Consider the following 12,898-nt stretch of genomic DNA (forward strand, 5'->3'; position numbering starts at 1 on the left):
CTGCCTGTAAAGTGTGCTGCTAATTAAAGTGGCATTTCAAAGTCATCTGTCTTTTGGATTCTCATGGTCAAAGACGCATTGGAAAGAGAGGCATATTGCTAAGCTAAAGATTGTTTGAATTCACAGGAAACCTGCAACATCTCTGCTATTTTCGGATCACTTTGGGGTCTGGCTTTGAGTTGTGCAAGACAGAGCAATATCAGAGTGGAATGTAAGACATAATTCTGAAAGTGACTGACACTTTCATAGAGATTTGTACTACAATCTTCCTAATTAATATTATATGATAATATATTAAAATAGTTCAAGTAGGTAGCTGAGTTAGCATGCGTAGGCTGCAAAGGAACAAGTAAAGGTTTATTCCAAGCTGAAAAGAAAAGAAACACAGTGTTTCAACTGTGGAGCCTTCTTCAGGTGTGTGGGACTCCCCTCCACCAGTGTGCAGCCCCTCCTGGATGATGCGACGGCTGCCAAGGTGCTCCAGTACTCTCACCACACACCAGCTCTCAGCGCAGAGGACAACAGAGTGATGAAGCCACTTCAGGGATGGGGATTATTAGGAGGCCATTAATGGTAAAGGCCAATGTTGGCCAGGACACCAGGGTAACGCCCCTACTCTTTTCAAGAAACATACTGGGATTTTAATGAGCACAGAGAATCAGGACCTCGGTTTTACATCACATCCCAAGGACAGCACTGGGGCATTAGGACCCACACAGACCGCAAGGGGAGCACCCCCTACTGACCCCTCTAATACATCTTCCAGCAGCAACCTTAGTTTTCTCGGGAAATCACCCATCAAACCTGCTTAGCCCCAGTGGTTTGCTAGTTGTGAGATGCAGGGTGATATGGCTGCTGTCATGAGTTCACTAGGGACTAAGGTTGTTTATGGACAGTAGCTAGTTTGGTGGTGATGCCAATTAGGTACAGCCATGTGGCATTGACTTGTTGTCGTTATCCCTTTATTTTATTTATTTATTACTTTATTTAATAACTTCCATTTATTAACATAGTCAAATATGCAATCAATACTAAAATTAGACATTGTAGAGGCAGCAAACTAAATTCAAAATATTTTGATAGATCTGGCATATGACATTTATGTAGACAGGTGCTCAATACTGCATGTGGGTCACAATAATATAAACTACAAAGACAGAATGAGGAATGCCGACACGTCATTTATACTTTCTAATCAAGGTAAGAAAGGAATAAAAAGTCACCCCGAATTTTAGGATATAAATTAAAAGAGTAGAATTTAAAACAAGGGATGTTATGTTAAAATTGCACAAATCACAAGCATAACACCTCATTTTAAATATTGTCTATAGATCTGCTACCTGAGTTATAAAAAAAAGATACTGCTGTTGTGGAATCAGTCTAGAGAAGAGCAACAAGACTGCAGGTTCTAAATCTTTTCTGTCTTGAACACGGACAACTACGTGGAACTTGATCAAAACATTAAAAACCCTAAATAGCACTGACAAGGTCATCCCAGTGAACCTATTCAGTTTTAACAGTAAAATACAAGCATGACGTCACAAGTGGAAAGAACTGTAGAAGTCATTTAAACCCGAGGACAGGAGACACTTCTTCATGCACATGGTGTCACGGTTGTAGTCCCTCCCCCTTAATGGCGCTCCGCTTCTTTCACTTCGGACTTGTTTTTGTGCACCTGCCCCCTGTTCCAGCCTCCTTCCAGCCCACCTTAAAAGCCAGACGCCCACGCTGTTCCGGGCTCTGCATTGGTTTCCGTACCAGGCGAGTCTGGGACTGGTAGCGTCTGGTCCCGTTCCCCCTTTTTCCTCCCCGACCCTCCACCGGATCCCGCTCCGGTTTTTAATCCTGTTTGTCCTCGTCGTTTTTATTCCCTGTTCCTGTTCCGGATCCCGTTCTGGTTTTTAACCTTGTTTGTATGGTCTTGGATGGATCCCCCAGTTCCTGGACCCTGGACTGCGCCACGGATTTCATCCCTGGACTGTTTGCCTGTGTCCCCCCCCCCCCCCCCCCGAGCACCGGATCACCGTCGTCACCCCCCCCGTCTGTCAACCTGTTCTGTTCCTCTACGTCTTTTCCCTGTTGTCCTTCTCCACTTACTTCCGGATTATACCATCTGCATAGGGTCCTAAACCACGCTTCAACATGAGGGAAAGGTGCTGATAGGCTAGGCTCTGGGTGGAGTTAGACACCCCTCTGGGTTAATTAAGAGGTCTAAACGAACAGCCAGGTGCGGAAAAAGTTTAATGCTGTGTTTAGTCTTCAATATAAACAGAAGGGAGTTGAGGAAGAAAAACAATGTCTAATGAGTAACAGACTGTGTTGGCTTTCTGGCCGATGCAGAAGGCCTGCTTGTGAAAATATAGCTTAGGCTGTACTGAGGGGTATCAAGGTGCTGGACAGGTGGGCTGTGCGGTCAGGCTCAGTGGGGTGGGCCATCGTAACCAGGTCGGACTGGAGGTGTGAGGATCTGGAGTCTGGGGATATTGACTAGCAAGGCTGCAGTGTCTTCTTCCTCACAGCTGAGAGAGGAGTCCAAGGTCTCCCTGCCTTTACCATCAGGAAACACTGGCAGGCTCAGAAAGAGCGGGAAACTGGGGAACTCCAAATTGCCTGTTGCCGTGGCAGCGGCGTGCGTGTTTGTTATAGAGAGGCATCTGTGGTCAAATAGCCCCATGCAAGAATGTGAATCCTAATGCCTTGCCAATAATATTATCAACTCATTGACATCTAGTGAAACCATGTAGAAGTAGGAGATGCCTTTGTAGTGGCAGGTTGGAGGTTATTACAGTCTTTTTAAAGACTGGCCTGGCACATACCCTAATTAAAGAAAACAGACTAAATAATAGGCAGCTTTTGAAGGAAAAAATGTTACAGTAGATGGAAAGTTCAGTCATGAGAAGAATAAAATATCCAATGAACCTTTAAGACTAAATCAAAAACATACTGATTTTTTTTGTCTAACAGTTAAATGAAGCGTGACGTTTCCCAGCGTTGCCCTTTAACCAAAGGTGGTTTCTGACTACGCAGGTGTTTAGAGTTGATACTTGCGGTTGTATAACAGCTGCAGTTTCCAATGCCAACCAGTTCTGATGTCAAAAATGGCTGGGTTTCCTTGGCTACCAATCTGACATAGACAATGTTGTAAATATCAGACTTCTTTGTTATCAAAAATAAAAGAAAATTGCTTTAAGAATGGTCTGAAGATGGTAATATATATTATTTTTTTCTCAAAGTAGTTATTTTTTATTTACGCCACTGTGTTTCCTCTTCAGAAACTCCCACTTCCTGTTTATCCCGATACACTGATGGTGCTGCAGCTCTGGGTGCCGATGTATAGACCACAGGAAGAAACAACATTCGTAGCCGAATGGAAATGTTAATGAGTGACAACACCAAAGTGCCACATGTGTGAGACTAGACTGTATTTGCAAACTGTTTGAGGTTCAAGCCTTCTGAAATGCTCCTGTCAACATATTTTGGGCTGCTGAATGTGGAAATTAAAAACACAAGAAGACTTTCGTTGCTGAGTACCGTCTTCAGAGCTGTTACTCCAATCCCTGCTACTGAGGTTCGATTTACAGTGCTCCATCAACATCACACTGAGCAAAATAATGGTACTGGTGCCCTGATAAGGTATTGTTAATCAATGATGACATGTTTCCTCTAGGGAGTAGGGGAAGGGTCAGTTCTCTAGCCAGTGTACATATTGATTCATACAACCCATGAAATATCATGTGTGTTGGGAAGCACTGTTCATTTCTTTGCCTGAATTGAATGATAGCTGATCCTTGGAACATCAGTTATTCCACACAAGTAATTTAATTGAATTGGACCCTGTAACTTGGGCTCTTCAGTCAGAGAAAAGGTGGAATAGGAAGACAATGAGCTTTTAGTTTGCAGAGCATGCAGCCCTTGAGCACAACTGAACAAAAAGACATAATTTGCTCCCACATTCACTGTAATCTTCAGATGCTCTGTCTATTGTTTTGTGTTGTATTTCAATCCTGCCTAGAGGAGATACTGTAAAAATATAAAGGTACAGTATGCTGCTAGCTACAATTTGCCCTGAGCCTTTGTGTTGAAAGATAGTCTGAAGACAATCCTTCCTTCTGTACCATCGAGTAATAACCTCAACCAGACAAGCTAAACCAGTAGTGAGGCTTCCGCTGAGATGCAAGGAGTTGCAGTCAAGCATTTAACCCTTCTATCTGCCATTGGGAGATAAACGACAGAAGTCAAGGTAAAATAAAGCAAAACCTGGAACTTTATCAACTGTCTTACAGTCCAATGTAAGCACTAATCTGGAAATGCACATTATGGTGCATTTTTCCATTTCAGCATGTTCTGACAAAACGAGGTGGACTGCAAGTGGCACGATTGGTTGGAGGTCTTAGGGTGGTTATTTGTAGTTTTTGGAAAAGCTTCATAAAAACAGAAGACGTCTACACAAAAAGATGCAATTAGCTAATGTGGCAAACCCGACTGACAAAAAAGTGAAACAGGAACCCAGGGCACAGGGAACTGTTTTTAAATGAAAGTGGTGTTCAGATGTCTGCTTCTTGCAAATGTCCCTGGGCTCCCTTCTCCATTGCGTAGTGCAATGTTACCCCCTGCTCTTCCACCTCATAACACCTCTGGGAATGTAGGTCACATGCAGCAAGCTTAAACGTGCATTTTAGAAACGTACTTGCACTGAAACACAGACATTGTATTAATGTCATTCATTTTCTTTATACAAAGCACTGTGGGAGAATGGAACAAGCATCAAATAAAGAACTTCGCTGTCAAAGCCAATACCCTGGTTTCTTTAAAGACATGGCTGGACCAGAGTTGAGATCACTACTGAGAACGCTAGCAACCAAACAAGCTATATGGGCTAAGAGCCTCCTCTTATTTGTAAGGAAGTGTCATCATTCCCAGACAATAACTTTTGGTTGATGAATCCACCCCCTTATCTGAAGCTTGTTAACAGTATAATGCATTTGCCATCTCCAAGTGTATGGGTGTCACCCAAGACAATACAAGCCATGTTCCAAAATCACTCTTACCTCTAAGACTATGTCACTAAGACCCAGAAAATCATCTGTTCCTCCTAAACAAAAAAAAAATAGATAATTCCCTTCTTGAAACCCATGTTCACAATCCTTTATTTCTTAAGATTAAAGAAGGCAGATTGTTCGGCTGGGACAAATTCGTTTGATGAGTTGTCTTCCCGTTCACATCAGCCTATTCCTAAAGGCAGCCTGGTGAATTACACAATGCAAATGGAGTCCTTCAGGCCTATAGCACTGACCTCAGACTGAACAGAGCCTTCCCCAGAGAAGGGCACCCTGCCACCAGCCTCCCTCCTCCCTCTACTTTCACACAGGCTTGCCTGCTCTTGTCATGGGAAGAGACAAGAAGAGGTTCTGGCTGAGAGAGCTTCCCCCTTCTCTGCTGAGCGACAAGAGACTATATTAAACACTGGTGCTAAGGTCGAGGGCGGCTCTCCTAAAGTGAGTCAATGCCTCTCCAGTATCACTGGGCTCGATCCTCTCAAATAATAAATATTTTAATTTCTTGTTCCCAAAACTTGCTTTTTGCTCCATCTTGTTGTGGATGCCTCTTTATGTTCTTTTTTTTTCTAAAAAAAGGAAAAATATACCAGTTCATTTGCATATACTAGAACTACACCCTGAGGAAATGATAAACATATCTTGAAATAAGTAGTTGTGTCTGCATGTCAACACCGATATTTCCTTATCTTCTAGAAGCTGGGAGTCAGGTTTAAAAGTTAAGATTTAAAAATCACCTAGAGGGGAGCTTTTCAAATATTCACAGTGCAAAGAATTTCTATGTAACAGTCTGTGAGCGTCTGCCCTTTGACGGACTGACATCCCATCCAAGGTGTAGCCTGCCTTGCATCTGTTGCTTGCTGGGATAGACTCTGGCTCCCCTGCAATCCTGTATTGGATGAAATGGTTAGAAATTTGGCTGTGGTCAGGTCCAGATTGAGCATCCAGTCTCTACAGCATAAGCAAATATCAGATCCATCATTTCAAAAAGCTGATCCTTCTGAGAGGGGGCTCTTATCAACCTTTAGAGAGTGACGTCATTATAGCAGTCTCATTATTTACTGTGACAGCTGCTACATTGAACAGTTCAATCCAAGGCGTCTGTTTCGCTTTGCTTACTTAAGCACTGCAGGATCTGAAACTGCAGTTCCTTGTTTTATATCATTGTGTTACAGAGGAACTTATCTAGAGGGGTGAAGGTGAAGATCAGAGGTCTGGCTTCCACACAAGGCTGTGAAAGTCATCTCAGTTTAATGGTTCAGAACTGCTTTTGTGTGCTGCAGCTGGAGAATTAGCCTCATTATGGAGCGCCGAGTGGTTCATCTTCTGCATTTTGAACGCCAAATGTTCTTAAATCCTTGGCACACTCAAGCGTGCCGTGAGTGTTTTGTGCCGCATTGCCATTCCAAAAGGATGAAAAACTGTGTCAGGGTGTTTGGCACAGGGCAGAGCAGTGTACCATCAGTGTTGGCCTTGCTGTTGGTGCTGACAGGGAGACACAAGCATCACACGGAAAGGCAGATGTTAGTTAAGGGCACAGCGGGCGTCTGTGAATGCATTCCAGTTTGCCTGAAATACAGACTTTGCAGAAATCAAAATAGGCACTGCAGGGATATTAATTTCAGGATGGTGCAGTAGCTAGTGGCATTGCTAGCTCACAGCACAATAATGAACCTCGGGTGTTGTCTGCATGGAGTTTGTATGTTCTGCCCGTGTTTGTGTGGTTTTCCTCAACGTGCTCTGGTTTATTCGACCAGTCCAAAACCACACTGGTAGGTTAAGTGGCTTCTGGGAAAATTGGAGCAAGGAGCGAGGTGTGAGTGTGCCTATGTGTACCCTGTGACGGAGGGGTTACGGCACCCGTTACTTGCTGGAATAAGCTCTGACAACCTCACAGCCCTGAACTGGAAGAAGGGGAGAGAAAAAGGACGAATGGATGGACTCTTATTCAGATAGAGATTTATTTCCTCTGAAGGTTTGATGTTAAAATGCACATAAAATATAATGTGCACTTTTCAACATTTTTTACTCATCAATATTATAAAGACAGAGGCTTCCGTTTGTTCAGTTGTCTTTATTTTCTTCAGACATATGTGTTTCCCTTCCTATCCCAGTCACTCCCGAACCAGTTAAAACCAGTAACCAAGCAGGGCTAGGTATGTGACTTGTACCTCAGTAAACAAATGGAAATATTATGTTGTATCTATTTTTTTAAAAAGACCCGTTTGTCCTTTTACTTATCGCTGCGCTTTACTCATTACAAGTTAGGGTCCAGGATGCATTAGTATCTGAAAACTTGTAAAATCATCTCCTTATTGAACTTTTGAAATCTGCAATTTCTCTAACTTCTAGAGTTGAAACAAGGTGTGTGCTTTTAAAAATGCTGGAAATAATTTTCTGAGTGAGAGATTGCTCACCACTTCAATCATAATCAGTTATTTACAAACTTAAGCTCAGATGACCAAACTTCAGACTTCTTCTGTATGCACAACTACTGTATTTAACTGGTGCAAATACTGTCTTAGTTCTCCAAAAAGGCTCTTCTGACCTGGTTATGATGACCCTGAAGTTCTCTGGTTTCTGACTCAGCTCTTCGTTACTTCCTTGAGCCCTTTTTTGAAGAATTTGATCATCTACAGCAATTACATTGTTTTCCATTCTTAAATAGAATTCAAATTAAGCTTAGATTTCTAGCAGCTTAAAACGACAAACCGATTCAGTCAAATATCAATGTGGTTGAAGGTCTAACGGAGAGCTTGGATGGAACAAAGACCAGCAGACACTCAGGACTGGGAAGACCAGCTCTGTATACAGTATATAAAATGGCCACCAAGTGTCACCCAGGTGGGCGCTGCACTCCAGAACTGAGTGAAACGAAAAAGTCAAAAGGCAAGGTGTAAAGTTAAAAGACACCTTGACATTACATCTTTGCTCCCATGGGTGAACTAGCAAGCTAGGGAAATATGAACACACGGTTCATATTCAGTCTGGGGCTGATGGTCTCCTCTATGCATGAATGCATTATTCCAGGAGTTATCCTCAATGGCTGCAATCCAGCTGGTTTGCAAAGTCTCATTAAGACATCATCCGTGTTTAAAGACGTGCAGAAGGGTTATACTGGTACAATGAAGGCCGATTTAACCTTTTTCCTTAGGTCTAACTGTGCCATGACTAAAGAGGCATAGAATATCCACTGGATTGCTGGCCTGTGGAGCAGGATGGGGTGCTCTAAGTTGAACTGGATGAGTGATCCTGTTTGCAGGCCCATGCTTTGCAGACTCCAGTCCGTGTTTTGCAACAGGCCTGGGAATCCTGAAACAGCTCTTCAGCTCCCTGTATAGTTTTCAGAGACAATTTGTCTGCTCAGGTTCATGGAATTGCATTTGAGTCAAGTATTCCTTTGAAAGGGAAGAGAGTTTTATAGGGCTGGAATTCAAATACTCTCAGCCAACCAACAATTCCAGATCCACGAGGGGAAAAAAGGGGGAATGATTTTATATCGCTGGTATTGCAGAGTGCACGTCCTTGATGTGATAAAAGTGATCATAGGTTGTTCCATGTTGTGTGCCCATTAAAATGGGCCTGTTCAAGAAGAAAGGAAAATGTTATTCTTAGTGTTTGAATTATATTATTTATGTACCTACAGTACTACTACATTTTAATGCAAATTAGATAAAGCAACATATTAAACAATAGTGGACAACGCAAAGTTGCTTTGTGTTGAGTGTGGTTATTTTATTTGCATCACAATAGAGTTCTGGGGCGGAAATGTTATAGACAACACACACGAACGGCTGAGTAAGAGGAATTTCAATGGCTTATAAATATAGATGCCCAGCATTAGTCTTTGAGGTAAGGGTCCTTCACAAAGTAAGGCTCTTTGGTGGTTATGAGGGTGGGTATTCAACAGCATCAAATTAATTAATATCTATATCTTTCTATATCAACTTTCAGTACAAAATCTAGAAGGACCATTTGTCTCACAACACAACCATAAAGGACACTTCACTAATCACCAAAATACTTCTCATCAAAGTGGCCCAGAAAGAGGCTTAGTCTTCAGAATAAACAGTGAAACATGAACCGGAGGGGACACGTGGAAATTATGCAGAAGCAAATTTAAAACCAGGCACGGAGGCACTTTTGTGTCAAGAGCTGTGAGAATGTGGAACAAGCTATGTAGCCACGTTGTTGATGTCGATAAATTCAATAATTGTTTTCAAGAAACACATAGATGAGATCTATGATGGAGTGACATCCTATCCAGGGTGAACGTCTGACTATTGAAAGGGAAGGATGGTCTGAACAGACCCCTGTCCTTTGTAACCTGTCTTAGGTTTTTATGGTCTGTTCTAGACACTCACTTTCCACAAAATGTGGCATCTTTTCAAGTGTCACCGGCAAAGTGACCTTGGTTTCACCAAAATTCAACACTCTTTGGCTTCATCAAAAGAAATTTTGAATTCTAGCCTTCAATTGCTAACAAAACAGGAATTTATTTTCCTCCAAAGAATATGACAAAGTTTTCTTTTTTAAACAAAACTCACGAGAACTCCTACTTCAAGAAATCAGCCTTTCCCAGGTCCGTTTATATCCTCTTTTTTAAAAATCCTCTCCCAGAAGGCCTTTCATCCTTAAAGGAACCATTCATTTATATAATATTAATTAAACCAAAATATATTAATACCGAACAAATATGTCTTGATTTCTAAGCTTCACTTAAAACAAAAAGGCATGTGAAGTTTTTTTAATATAGTTAAGCAAAAAAGTCTTACATTGGCTAATTTTGGATGACTGACCAGTAACCTTTCCCTTTAAGGTCAGCAGCCATTTTATCACTGAGGGTGTGAGAGCATAAGTATCCTCAAAGAGAAAAGTTACTGGTAGCCATCTTACCTTCTCTCAGCCAGCAGAACCATACAATACTCCAAACATGAGGTAACACTGCAGTGAATTGGGGGGGAAGGGGAGGTAAGTATCATTCACATTTCATATGTAACACATACATCCACACAAACTTAATAAACACAAGATATAATGTTTTCGATACACAAGGAGACGGGTCTCATTAAGACTTCAGTTTCTTCTACTGTGGCTCAGCAGCAGAAATGGTTCCAGTAACATTGTCAAGGATGTACACAGGAAACTGTCCATTATGAAGAAGCTGGAAAGCAGTGATGAATTTGAGGCTAACCTCTGCTTCCCCCAGAATGACAGGCACTTTATAATCACAGATTATAAATGACCAAGGTCAAATATGACTATTTTTATTTATTTTAACTGTATTTGCTCATTTTATTTGATCGGTTTCACCAGTGGCACAGTGGTCAGCTTTGCTGCCTTACAGCAGTGGGGGCCTGGGTTCAATTCCAGGCCTGGGGTGCTGTCTGTGTGGAGTTTGAATGTTCTCCTTACGTTTGTGTGGGTTTCTTCTAGGTGTTCCTTTTTCCTCCCACAGTCCAAGCACATGCTGATAGTTTAATTGGCTTTTGAGAAGACTGTCTCTGGTGTGAATATGTGTGTATTTGTGTCTGTCCTGCGATGGAGTGACGTCCTATCCAGGGTGTATCCTACTTTTCATCTGTAGATTGCCGGGATAGGCTCTGTCTCGTCTGTGACCCTGTATTTGATAAAGTAGTGAGAAAATCGATGTTTTTTTTCTTTAAAATATAATGGATGTTTTTTTTTCTTTAAAATATACAGTATATTTAAGAATTTGGTCTGATTACAATCTAATATTACTGTAGTTCTTAAACTACCAAAATTAATGCTTTTTGAAATATGACTCTTAAGACCATAACCAAAAAGTTAAATAGGCTAAAGGGAATTAAATGCTACTGTAAGTCTCTAGCTGTGTAAAGTGTGAAGCTGTACTGAGAGCCATTCAGCTATGCTGGCAGTCTAACAGGTAATCTGCATGATCTGCTTTCTTTGTATGGAGAAACTACAATGAACAGGAACTGAAATCCACTTGTGCTTTTTTCAATTCTTGTTGAATTAATTTTTGAGAACAAAGTATGCACAAAGCATATCATATCTCTATATCTAACATAGAGTAAGTAAGTTCTTTCATCAAATTCAATTGATTTCTCAATAAAAGACAATTATTCTGGGTTCCTTCATTATTCTTCAAATTAAAATGGGTTTAATCAGTTCAGGCCAGGTCTTAATTAACCTTTTAAGAAGGAATGAACAAAATGTGAGTAAAAAATGGGCAAAGGTTATTTTATTACATCCTGACAGGAGCCAGGTTCAATTTGATTTTCTTTGTATCTGTCATACATTCCATAAGACAATAATGCTATCAAATGATTTGAACCTTTTGTGTTAAGGTCTAGGTGTGCAAACTGAGATAGTTAGTATCACCGTCTCTGCACGACAGCAAAGTCATTGTTTTTTTCTGGAACACATTGTTCAGTCAGTAAGCCTAAAAAAACCAAGCTCCTGGAATATGTTGACAATATTTTTATTTCCGTTTTCATCTTTTGGAAAGAGACGTTTAGGCTCTTGCAGCGCTGTTAATTGAAAGTTACAGTGTAGATGTTTCTGAGTATCCACTGGTAATGCAGATAATAAGGTTCAGGTGCTGGATTTCACAAAACAGGTATGCAATTGACAGGGAAGGGAATTACTAACTGGTGATTCTTATTTAAATTTACCTACTGTACTTAAGAACCTCTGAAATGTGCAGTCATACACTTTGTTTTACATTATGAGACTGCAGCCCATGTGAGTGAGTAAAGTTTTATTTCATTCAGGATGACAGAGAAATACTGAATTGAATTTGGTCAATATCAATTCAAATGTGTGATCCCCTCCTCCTATTCATAAACTCAAAACTGCTATAATGTATTGCATTTGCTGATTGAATTCATGCATTTCTTACTAAAGTGACACAGAGCTGCTAGAGAATACTTTTATTTCCAGGAAAAAGCAATAATGCATAACAAAGTCTATAAATCCGCAGGCCAGCTTTAGCATTATCACCCTGCTTGTTCACAGCTGTTGTGGGACCCAACACAGCGACATTTTAAAGCCGCACTGAACTGTGCAGATCTGCACAGATGCAGCTGCAGCTGCATGATGTCACACTGAAGCCCCCCTGGAAAACGTGGACCAGCAGCGCAAATCTCAGTCTGCCAAACAGTCTGCGCAACAAAGTTGCCCCTTTCAAAGTCTGAATGGCAGGCGGGTCAAAATTTTATCCTAACCCTTATATTTGGTGCAGAATTAAAATATCCGTATCTTATACAGTATATCATTATAATAAATACCATACAGTATATAGAAATATAGTTCCTGGGGGTTGTTGAAAGGAGAGAGCAATACTGAGAGAAGAAACAAGTAACAAACTCTATGGATTATACAAATGTAATCAATATTAATATGTCAAGGGCTATTTTTGTTATTGTGAAATTAAAGCATTATTTTATTATAATGTTCTTCTAAAAACCTAACCCTTTTTTGCCTAGATGAGTCAGTTGAGAACAAATTCTCACTCAGAATGAGAACCTGGAGACCTATTTATACAGCAGGGCATTTACTGCAGCAATTTGAATGAAGTACCTTTCTCAAGGGTACATCAGTCAGGGGCAGCTCCAGAAATAGTTATTAGGGGGAGGCTCAACATAGGAGGAGCGGAGCGGCTGCACATATTTTGGTTTAACCTTTTTATCTTTAAAATTACTCATGTATTTTACTGCACATGCAGCATCAAAGAAATAATTTTAATCAACACAAACTGGCTCATTTTCTGACTGAAAGTTCAGCATGTCCTTTTCTGTGTCACTAGTTCGCCACGGCTCAGTTCTGATTTTTACGGTCCCACGGACTTTTGGTTTTCT

Source organism: Lepisosteus oculatus, chromosome 16 (assembly GCF_040954835.1).
Source record: "Lepisosteus oculatus isolate fLepOcu1 chromosome 16, fLepOcu1.hap2, whole genome shotgun sequence".
Classification (NCBI taxonomy): domain Eukaryota; kingdom Metazoa; phylum Chordata; class Actinopteri; order Semionotiformes; family Lepisosteidae; genus Lepisosteus; species Lepisosteus oculatus.